This window comes from Brassica napus, chromosome A7 (assembly GCF_020379485.1).
Source record: "Brassica napus cultivar Da-Ae chromosome A7, Da-Ae, whole genome shotgun sequence".
Lineage (NCBI taxonomy): Eukaryota > Viridiplantae > Streptophyta > Magnoliopsida > Brassicales > Brassicaceae > Brassica > Brassica napus.
Window position 1 is genome coordinate 5,124,456 of NC_063440.1, and position 10,814 is coordinate 5,135,269.

At 46.3% G+C, this 10,814-nt stretch overlaps 1 non-coding gene across 1 annotated transcript; it reads right to left on the bottom strand.

Annotated features, from left to right (window-relative positions):
• Positions 1 to 310: 310 nt before the first annotated feature.
• LOC125576772 lies at positions 311 to 418 on the bottom strand. Its single transcript, XR_007315198.1, has one exon. It is a non-coding gene; the product is annotated as a small nucleolar RNA R71 (small nucleolar RNA).
• Between the last annotated feature and the right edge of the window lie 10,396 nt (positions 419 to 10,814).

Below are 10,814 nucleotides of genomic sequence, written 5' to 3' on the forward strand. Positions count from 1 at the left end.
CAATAGATACATCATCAGTCTTATGGCAGGGAATGAAATGTACCATCTTAGAAAACCTATCAACCACCACAAAGATAATATCCCTACCTCTTTTAGTTCTAGGCAAACCTAAAACAAAGTCCATAGAGATATCAAACCAGTCGGCTGTACCTTTGATTTAGCTTGCTTACAAGTGACACACCTGGAACACTCTCTCTCCATGGAAGAGCAGTATGCACTGGCTTAAGCAGCTACTCACAGGATCTCTAACATCCTGGGCCGACATCAAGAATGCTTTCTTGCGGAACTTATTTGATGAGTCACGCGCTGAAGACTTGGGGAGCAAAATCGCCAAATTCGCGCAGGAGACTGGAGAGTCTTTCAAAGATGCGTGGATCAGATTCAAGTTCTTCCAGCGAGACTGTCCACACCACGGATTCAATGAAGTGCAACTGTTGAGCACTTTCTTCAGAGGTATCGCTTTGAGGTATCAGATGGCTCTTGATACAGCTAGTGAGGGAAACTTCAACACCAAGAATCCGGTGGAAACTATGAGACTGATAGAAAATATAGCAAACAGCAGCAGCACCAAGAACACTGACTTTGAAAGGAAGAAGTTTGTTGCATCCCTAGGGAAAGGGCAGATGGACGAAGTTAGAGCAAAGTTAGATGTAGTTCATGAGCTTCTTAGGAAGCAGGTCTGCTCAGCTGAAGGAGAAGAGGCTGTAGACATTGAAGGAGAAGAAGATGTGAACTACATTGGAGGTACTGGATTTCAGAGCTCTGGAAACCAGGGTGGAAACAGAAACTTCTATGGCAATGGTCAGAGGAGTAACCAGAGTTCACAATTCCAGAAACCTTTCAGCAACAACAACAGAGGCTATGGAAACTCATACTACCAGAATCCACCACCACAGACTCAGGAAAGCAAGATTGAAGCAATGCTTAACAGAGTTCTGGAAGGACAGCAACAACTCACTGTGGATTTCAATGGAAAGATAGATTCAGCCTACAACAGTATGAACACAAGAATTGAGACCTTAGGGACTCAGGTGAGGAAGCTTGAAATGCAAGTGGTTCAGACTGCAGACACTGTAAAGAGGCAAGAAGCCTTGGCTAGAGAGGCAGGAGTTGAGAAAGCAAAACACCACGTGAATGCCATCATAGATGATGATTTTTGCCAAGTGGTGAAGCATGAGAAGCTTGGAGAAGGAGACTTCAAAGTTGAAAGATCCATGAGTTTCGGCGGATCTCAATGGTGTCGACCGATGTCAATGGATGCACATCGATCGACAGACCATGACGAAGATCGATCGATAGAATACTCTAAAAATTGATCGAATTATGACTCATGAGGAATTCGCAGAAAAACATCCTCACCCATCCTCCCCTTTCTACGTCAAACTCGATCGACCGCATAAGCCATCCATCGATCGACAAAGAGACCGATATCGATCGACCCCCTCACCTCCCATCGATCGACGGGCACCTCTCACATACCGAGTGCGATTACCATCTATTGATAGTAACCGAATAAACGCACTCAGACCACCACCTAAACCTTTAGCAAACCTACCAGAACCTACAACCAACCCTTCAGACAATACACCCAAGCCTATGCAAGTTGATGAAGCAACTGATGGAAGAAGGTTAAGGGAAAGGAAGGAGAAGATTCCTAAGAACCTTAAGAGGGAAGCTAATGAGAAGGATGTTGGGGTCAAAATCGGTCACGATGGAATCGATGTCCGAAAGTCCTTAGAAAAAACAAATCTCGGTCAAAACTTCAACAGCCGAGAAAACGAACAGCAGAAACGGATCGTCCGGCGAGCTCGGCCGCGACACGAGCCAGCTCGCCCGGCGAGCACGGCCGTGTTGCCGGCCGAGTCGGCGGCGAGCTCAGCCATAACACGGGCCAGCTCGCCCGGCGAGCACGACCGTGTTGCCGGTCGACTCGCCGGCGAGCTCGGCCGCGACACGAGCCAGCTTGCCCGGCGAGCACGTCTGTAACACCCCCGAACCGTCCTAAGCATAGGTCGATCCACCGGCCAACAATCAAACAAGAACATGACCGACGGACGACCCACACCAAGGGTTGGAGATGAATGAGCCAACCGGCCAGCCAACAATCAAACAAGAACATGACTGACCGTCCAACCCAACACCATGGTCCGGAAGCGCTACGTGATGGGTTAGGGACGATCCGGTCAGAGTCACAAGATTTACTCCACGACCTAGACCAGTTCATCCAATAACTCGTCTCGCTGCATCAAGGCACAAGGCTTTGCAACCCGTACCTAGAGTTAGCGTTTTCCGTTAGATCGAGGCCTAAGGCTTTTCAACCCGTACTACGACCTAACGTTGTGTTAGACCGGACTAGTCAAATATCAGAGTACTCATGAAGCGCATATAAAACAATTACTTTATTGATTCGAGAAATATCCATACATTGATATAATTCGAGACCGGTCCCGGCCTAATGCCAAATCGAGTCAACTAAACACAAATCCACAATACCGTTTACAAAAGGCATGAAAATCTACACCGGCGGTCCTAACGTCCAGCACCAAGCTATCCGATCATCCTTACCTAAAGCGACCTGCAAAAAGGACAACGGAGTTGGATGAGTAATCTAGTATTACTCAGTGAGCTGGCGGCCTCTACCCGCAACCTAGACTCTACCCAGACAACCCAAAATAACAATCAATCTAGCCCTAGCATGCAATAAAAGCTAAGGCTAAGCAAACCGTTACTAAGTTAGACTTGGCCTCCTGCCATGATCTAGCTTCAAGTAACGGGAACCTGCATTAAAACTAGTCAACAAGCAATCCCTACTTAACCATATATACGCCTGAGTTCAATATTCATGTAGTGTTAGACACTTAGACTATACAAGTACCATTAATCGATCGACCAACAATCAAACAAGAACATGATCGGCCAACCAATGATACCGCATAGCTTTAATATCCACCACCCTTCACAAGCAATCACTCAAACACATACAGGCCAACGTCAGGCCTACAATAACCAAATACACACCAAGCCTAATCCGGTACCTAAGCCAGACTTAGGACTTAATGTCAGAACCTGCAAGCAAATCAATCAACCACAAACACAATCACAATAATAAGACTATGAGTATCTACGACTCGATCTAACTCGTAACACCGTATATCGGTGCTACACTGACTCGAGGGTTCCATAACCCTCTACGACACACTAACACAACACTCTAACCTGGGCCCTGGTGACTTCGTGTTCCTCCTCTCTATCGGCAATATCCTATCTCCCTACCACAAAGGCCAGAAGAAGGAACTTTCAACCGACCGCGGCCCACAGTCCTTCGGGTCACCGCGCGACAGCCCACAGTCCTTCGGGTCACTGCCACATTACACCGTCGTGTAATAACTCAGCCCTAGGCCATGATCCCGTCTCTCTGAGTCTTCCCGATCCAGCGAATAAGGGGTTTCCTTGAACCCGATGGGTACGAGGCCGAGGAAACACTAATCACCCCTACACAAGCCTAGTATGGGCGGGTTACGCACATACTGTCGGCACACTCACACAACACAAACTCAATCTAGAACCTAACCTAAAGATAAAGTTTCAGATCCTAACTAGACACTCGAATCCACAAGACTAACCATAGTACCGGTAGTCCGGCATATATGGCCTAAAACCCTTAGTACTAATAACTAAACAATAATATCAATACTAAACAAATAAATCAAACCGTTATCCAGATAGTCCAGCCTCCTGCTATGAAACTATCCTTAAAGATAACGGGAACCTGCACTCAACCATATCAACACGCAAGAATTGAAAACATGATGCATCCTAGCCCTAGTCCTAGTCAGGTTATTAACTCAGTCTTAATTCCATTCATCTCAGCTTAGCCCTTGCTAAACTGAGTCCGGTTCCATAAATAAAATAACCCTAAGGACTCTACCATTCAATAACGTGATCATTCTACTCTATATGCGACTCGATCTACCCTAAATTCCAAGTGGAATTCAAACAAACCAACTCACAGTGTTCTAGGCGAGAAGCAGCTGGTTGATCGGAGAAGACTTGGCCAAAACCCAATGGACGCCTTGACTGGACTGGACTGGACTGATCTTGACTTGGACATAACCTCGGCTTCATCATGAAGAAACTGACACGTCTGGACAGACTGATCTGGACAGAATCTCCTTTAGCTGCTGGACAGTTCTTCGGACATTTCGGCGGAGTATCGAGGAGAACTTCGACTGATCTGAACCCATGGAACTGAACTAATCTTGGACAGCACCTCCACTTGATTGTAGGAGAATATGACTGGCTTGGACGGATTGAATTGGACAGAGCTTCCGCGTCACAATCGTAGAGAATCGCCGATTGGACGGAACTGGCCTTCTCGGTGGAGTATCGGTCTTCAGAATTGACCATACTCTAGAATCGATCACTTCCTTTCTCTCTCTCTCTCTCTCTCTCTCTCTATAGCCACGTTGACTTGACTCCCATCTGATCTGATCTTCACTTGATTGACCTTCAGTTGGAAAGAACCTTCTCAAGGCGATGACTCGAAATCAGTAGAATAACTGTTCTCGAAAACTGCCGAAAAGACTCGAAAACGATCGAAACTCGAACTTTCTTTCTCTAGCTTTCTCTCTCACGTTTTTCTCTGAGTTTCAGGTGTGCTGGATGGTTTGAAATGAGCTGGGGTCGTGGGGTTTATATAGGATGCAGCAACCAATCAAAAACACGCCGTGTGGCAGTCCGTGTGTCGCTTCGCATGGCTCCGGACGCATGCGTGGCGGCACCTCGTGCTCCACATGGCTGGCTGCATGTCCAGGACACATGCAGGACGCCACTACTCCTCCCAGATGTCAGGCTTCATGACTGGAGCTCATGCAAGGCGCCACACATCCTCACACATGTCGATCAGCATGCTTCGGTTGCATGCGTTGCGACATCTCGTGCTTGGCCGATCCACCTCGTGCTTCTACATGTCAAGCTGCATGTGCAGCTTCCATGCACGGCGACACCTCGAGCTTTTCTTGACACTAAGCTGGTTAGACAGTTGCCACCACGTTCTTATCCCTTAGATCAAGCCACCTCGAGCTTCTCGGTTCCTTTGCACGATTTTGACCCTTCTTGTGAATTTCTGACCCGCGATCAATCCCGAATATTTTTCCGCTCCCATTCTGATTCTCTGAATATTTTTAATAAACTACAGATGATGTCTGATATCCTTTAAAAATATTTCCCGAGCCTCCGGCTTCCTCAAAGAATTTCGTAATACCGAAATTAGGGTTTTCGCCCAACTTCGGGTTTTCCCGTCGTGCTTCAATCCCGTCGTGCTTGCTTCCCGTCCTGCTTAATTCCCGTCCTGCTTCCGACTTATAATGTCTTCAGAATAATATTTTACTGATACGAAGATATTCCGAGAAAACTTCGCGATGAAGAAACGTCAATCTTCAAAAACGTCGAGCTTCTAAACCGTCGTGCTTCCAAAAATGTGATTCTTCCAAAATATTCGTCTGATCAATCTAAGACTCTTCTAAGAAAGGTAGAGCAGCTTAATATGTCTCATGGTTCACTCACGATCCATTCTTCGACCACATCCTACTTCGAAATTCTCGGTTGGCCCGTACCGCCCGCGGTTCGATCATCAAGTTGATGCTCGACCAATCTTCTGTCTTCTCCGAACCATGTTAAGTTTTGTGTGATCAAAACTCAACATTACTCCAAATATGTAATCTCCCAAAAGCTTGGCTCCAGATTCTGACTTTCCCTTGCTCGACCATTTTATCCCGAAGGGCGGGTTATCACATTCTTCCCCCCTTAATAGAATTCGTCCTCGAATTCTTAGTTGTCCAATGGCTCAGCTTCACGACATGTTCATCCCCTTGATGAAAATTTCTCCTTGGATCACTTGTCTCGCGGTCTTGATCACTTGATGTGTTTCTTTATCGGTTTTCCCTTGGTTTCCTCCTTTCGGTTTCTCTGGTCTCCACCCAAACTTCTGGTTCTGAACTCACTCCGTCTTGATACATCTCAAAGCATTCCTTTAGTCTTGAATCCGTCCTTCACTTCTTGATTTCCCATGCTTCACTCATTCTTAACTCATCTCCATATCGCTTCACTCTCATGCTGAATTCATCTTCATGTTGCTTCACCGTATCTACTGCTCTCCCATGAGTCTCCTTCTCAAAGTTGCCACAAAACTCTTCACTTGATGAATACTGAATCGTCTTCTTGCATTTACTCTGCCATAACGCGCACCATCTTTGCTTCTGATCACTGAAACCTTTCTTTTCCCAAAACTGATGAAGTCCTTTCTCAACGAAGTCTTGCTCATACTTGTCCAGTCCATACCACTGTCCAGTCCTTCTGAATCTCTCTCTCTTCACTTTGGGTTTTTAGCCTTGAACTCTTTTCACTTTAAGGTTTCCATTCCTTAAAGTTCCGATCAATGAACACACAAGCTGCAACTCAAAAGAACACTTCACATGCAAGTTAGTAGACAATTAATCACATAATCTACTAACCCAGCAAATACTAACAATGCAACCTAACCGCAATTCTAACCAGCAACCTAACAGTGCTACCCAAGCAACCTAGCAATTCTAGATTCCACTATCTCAATCCTAATTCCTTAAACCACAAATCCTATCGCTGGACGTGACCGGTTTCCCTAATGCCTTTTGTGACTCTTTTTGACTAGATAAATATTTAAAACCGATTAAATCATGAGTTCCGGAAGCATGGACGAAACCATGCTCTGATACCACCTCTGTAACACCCCCGAACCGTCCTAAGCATAGGTCGACCCACCGGCCAACAATCAAACAAGAACATGACCGACGGACGACCCACACCAAGGGTTGGAGATGAATGAGCCAACCGGCCATCCAACAATCAAACAAGAACATGACTGACCGTCCAACCCAACACCATGGTCCGGAAGCGCTACGTGATGGGTTAGGGACGATCCGGTCAGAGTCACAAGATTTACTCCACGACCTAGACCAGTTCATCCAATAACTCGTCCCGCTGCATCAAGGCACAAGGCTTTGCAACCCGTACCTAGAGTTAGCGTTTTCCGTTAGATCGAGGCCTAAGGCTTTTCAACCCGTACTACGACCTAACGTTGTGTTAGACCGGACTAGTCAAATATAAGAGTACTCATGAAGCGCATATAAAACAATTACTTTATTGATTCGAGAAATATCCATACATTGATATAATTCGAGACCGGTCCCGGCCTAATGCCAAATCGAGTCAACTAAACATAAATCCACAATACCGTTTACAAAAGGCATGAAAATCTACACCGGCGGTCCTAAGCTATCCGATCATCCTTACCTAAAGCGACCTGCAAAAAGGACAACAGAGTTGGATGAGTAATCTAGTATTACTCAGTGAGCTGGCGGCCTCTACCCGCAACCTAGACTCTACCCAGACAACCCAAATAACAATCAATCTAGCCCTAGCATGCAATAAAAGCTAAGGCTAAGCAAACCGTTACTAAGTTAGACTTGGCCTCCTGCCATGATCTAGCTTCAAGTAACGGGAACCTGCATTAAAACTAGTCAACAAGCAATCCCTAGTTAACCATATATACGCCTGAGTTCAATATTCATGTAGTGTTAGACACTTAGACTATACAAGTATCATTAATCGATCGACCAACAATCAAACAAGAACATGATCGGCCAACCAATGATACCGCATAGCTTTAATATCCACCACCCTTCACAAGCAATCACTCAAACACATACAGGCCAACGTCAGGCCTACAATAACCAAATACACACCAAGCCTAATCCGGTACCTAAGCCAGACTTAGGACTTAATGTCAGAACCTGCAAGCAAATCAATCAACCACAAACACAATCACAATAATAAGACTATGAGAATCTACGACTCGATCTAACTCGTAACACCGTATATCGGTGCTACACTGACTCGAGGGTTCCATAACCCTCTACGACACACTAACACAACACTCTAACCTGGGCCCTGGTGACTTCGTGTTCCTCCTCTCTATCGGCAATATCCTATCTCCCTACCACAAAGGCCAGAAGAAGGAACTTTCAACCGACCGCGGCCCACAGTCCTTCGGGTCACCGCGCGACAGCCCACAGTCCTTCGGGTCACTGCCACATTACACCCGTCCTGTAATAACTCAGCCCTAGGCCATGATCCCGTCTCTCTGAGTCTTCCCGATCCAGCGAATAAGGGTTTCCTTGAACCCGATGGGTACGAGGCCGAGGAAACACTAATCACCCCTACACAAGCCTAGTATGGGCGGGTTACGCACATACTGTCGGCACACTCACACAACACAAACTCTATCTAGAACCTAACCTAAAGATAAAGTTCAGATCCTAACTAGACACTCGATCCACAGACTAACCATAGTACCGGTAGTCCGGCATATATGGCCTAAGACCCTTAGTACTAATAACTAAACAATAATATCAATACTAAACAATAAATCAAACCGTTATCCAGATAGTCCAGCCTCTGCTATGAAACTATATAGATAACTATCCTTATAAGATACGCAAGAATTGAAAACATGATGCATCCTAGCCCTACCTGCTTACTCCATTCACCATATCAAAACTGAGTCCGGTTCAATAATAAAATGAAAACATGCATGCATCCTAGCCCCTAGTCCTAGTTAGGTTATTAATCTCAGTCCTGTTAATCTCCATTCATCTCAGCTTAGCCCTTGCTAAACTGAGTCCGGTCCATAAATAAAATACCCTAGGACTCTACATTCATAACGTGATCATTCTACTCTATATGCGACTCGATCTACCCTAAATTCCAAGTGGAATTCAAACAAACCAACTCACAGTGTTCTAGGCGAGAAGCAGCTGGTTGATCGGAGAAGACTTGGCCAAAACCCAATGGACGCCTTGACTGGACTGAACTGGACTGATCTTGACTTGGACATAACCTCGGCTTCATCATGAAGAAACTGACACGTCTGGACAAACTGATCTGGACAGAATCTCCTTTAGCTGCTGGACAGTTCTTCGGACATTTCGGCGGAGTATCGAGGAGAACTTCGACTGATCTGAACCCATGGAACTGAACTAATCTTGGACAGCACCTCCACTTGATTGTAGGAGAATATGACTGGCTTGGACGGATTGAATTGGACAGAGCTTCCGCGTCACAATCGTAGAGAATCGCCGATTGGACGGAACTGGCCTTCTCGGTGGAGTATCGGTCTTCAGAATTGACCATACTCTAGAATCGATCACTTCCTTTCTCTCTCTCTCTCTCTCTATAGACACGTTGACTTGACTCCCATCTGATCTGATCTTCACTTGATTGACCTTCAGTTGGACAGAACCTTCTCAAGGCGATGACTCGAAATCAGTAGAATAACTGTTCTCGAAAACTGCCGAAAAGACTCGAAACGATCGAAACTTGAACTTTCTTTCTCTAGCTTTCTCTCTCACGTTTTTCTCTGAGTTTCAGGTGTGCTGGATGGTTTGAAATGAGCTGGGGTCGTGGGGTTTATATAGGATGCAGCAACCAATCAAAAACAAGCCGTGTGGCAGCCCGTGTGTCGCTTCGCATGGCTCCGGACGCATGCGTGGCGGCACCTCGTGCTCCACATGGCTGGCTGCATGTCCAGGACACATGCAGGACGCCACCACTCCTCCCAGATGTCAGGCTTCATGACTGGAGCTCATGCAAGGCGCCACACATCCTCACACATGTCGATCAGCATGCTTCGGTTGCATGCGTTGCGACATCTCGTGCTTGGCCGATCCACCTCGTGCTTCTACATGTCAAGCTGCATGTGCAGCTTCCATGCACGGCGACACCTCGAGCTTTTCTTGACACTAAGCTGGTTAGACAGTTGCCACCACGTTCTTATCCCTTAGATCAAGCCACCTCGAGCTTCTCGGTTCCTTTGCGCGATTTTGACCCTTCTTGTGAATTTCTGACCCGCGATCAATCCCGAATATTTTTCCGCTCCCATTCTGATTCTCTGAATATTTTTAATAAACTACAGATGATGTCTGATATCCTTTAAAAATATTTCCCGAGCCTCCGGCTTCCTCAAAGAATTTCGTAATACCGAAATTAGGGTTTTCGCCCAACTTCGGGTTTTCCCGTCGTGCTTCAATCCCGTCGTGCTTGCTTCCCGTCCTGCTTAATTCCCGTCCTGCTTCCGACTTATAATGTCTTCAGAATAATATTTTACTGATACGAAGATATTCCGAGAAAACTTCGCGATGAAGAAACGTCAATCTTCAAAAACGTCGAGCTTCTAAACCGTCGTGCTTCCAAAAATGTGATTCTTCCAAAATATTCGTCTGATCAATCTAAGACTCTTCTAAGAAAGGTAGAGCAGCTTAATATGTCTCATGGTTCACTCACGATCCATTCTTCGACCACATCCTACTTCGAAATTCTCGGTTGGCCCGTACCGCCCGCGGTTCGATCATCAAGTTGATGCTCGACCAATCTTCTGTCTTATCCGAACCATGTTAAGTTTTGTGTGATCAAAACTCAACATTACTCCAAATATGTAATCTCCCAAAAGCTTGGCTCCAGATTCTGACTTTCCCTTGCTCGACCATTTTATCCCGAAGGGCGGGTTATCACAACGTCTGTGTTGCCGGTTGACTCGCCGGCGAGCTCGGCCGTGACACGGGCCAGCTCGCCCGGCAAGCACGACTGTGCTGCCGGTCGGCTCGCCTGTGAGCTCGATCGTGCCACGGATCGGCTCGCCCGGCGAGCGCGACCAATTCTCCATGGACCATTCCGAACCCGGTCCCATCCCATAACCATGCATCTTCGTCCGAAATTTCCGT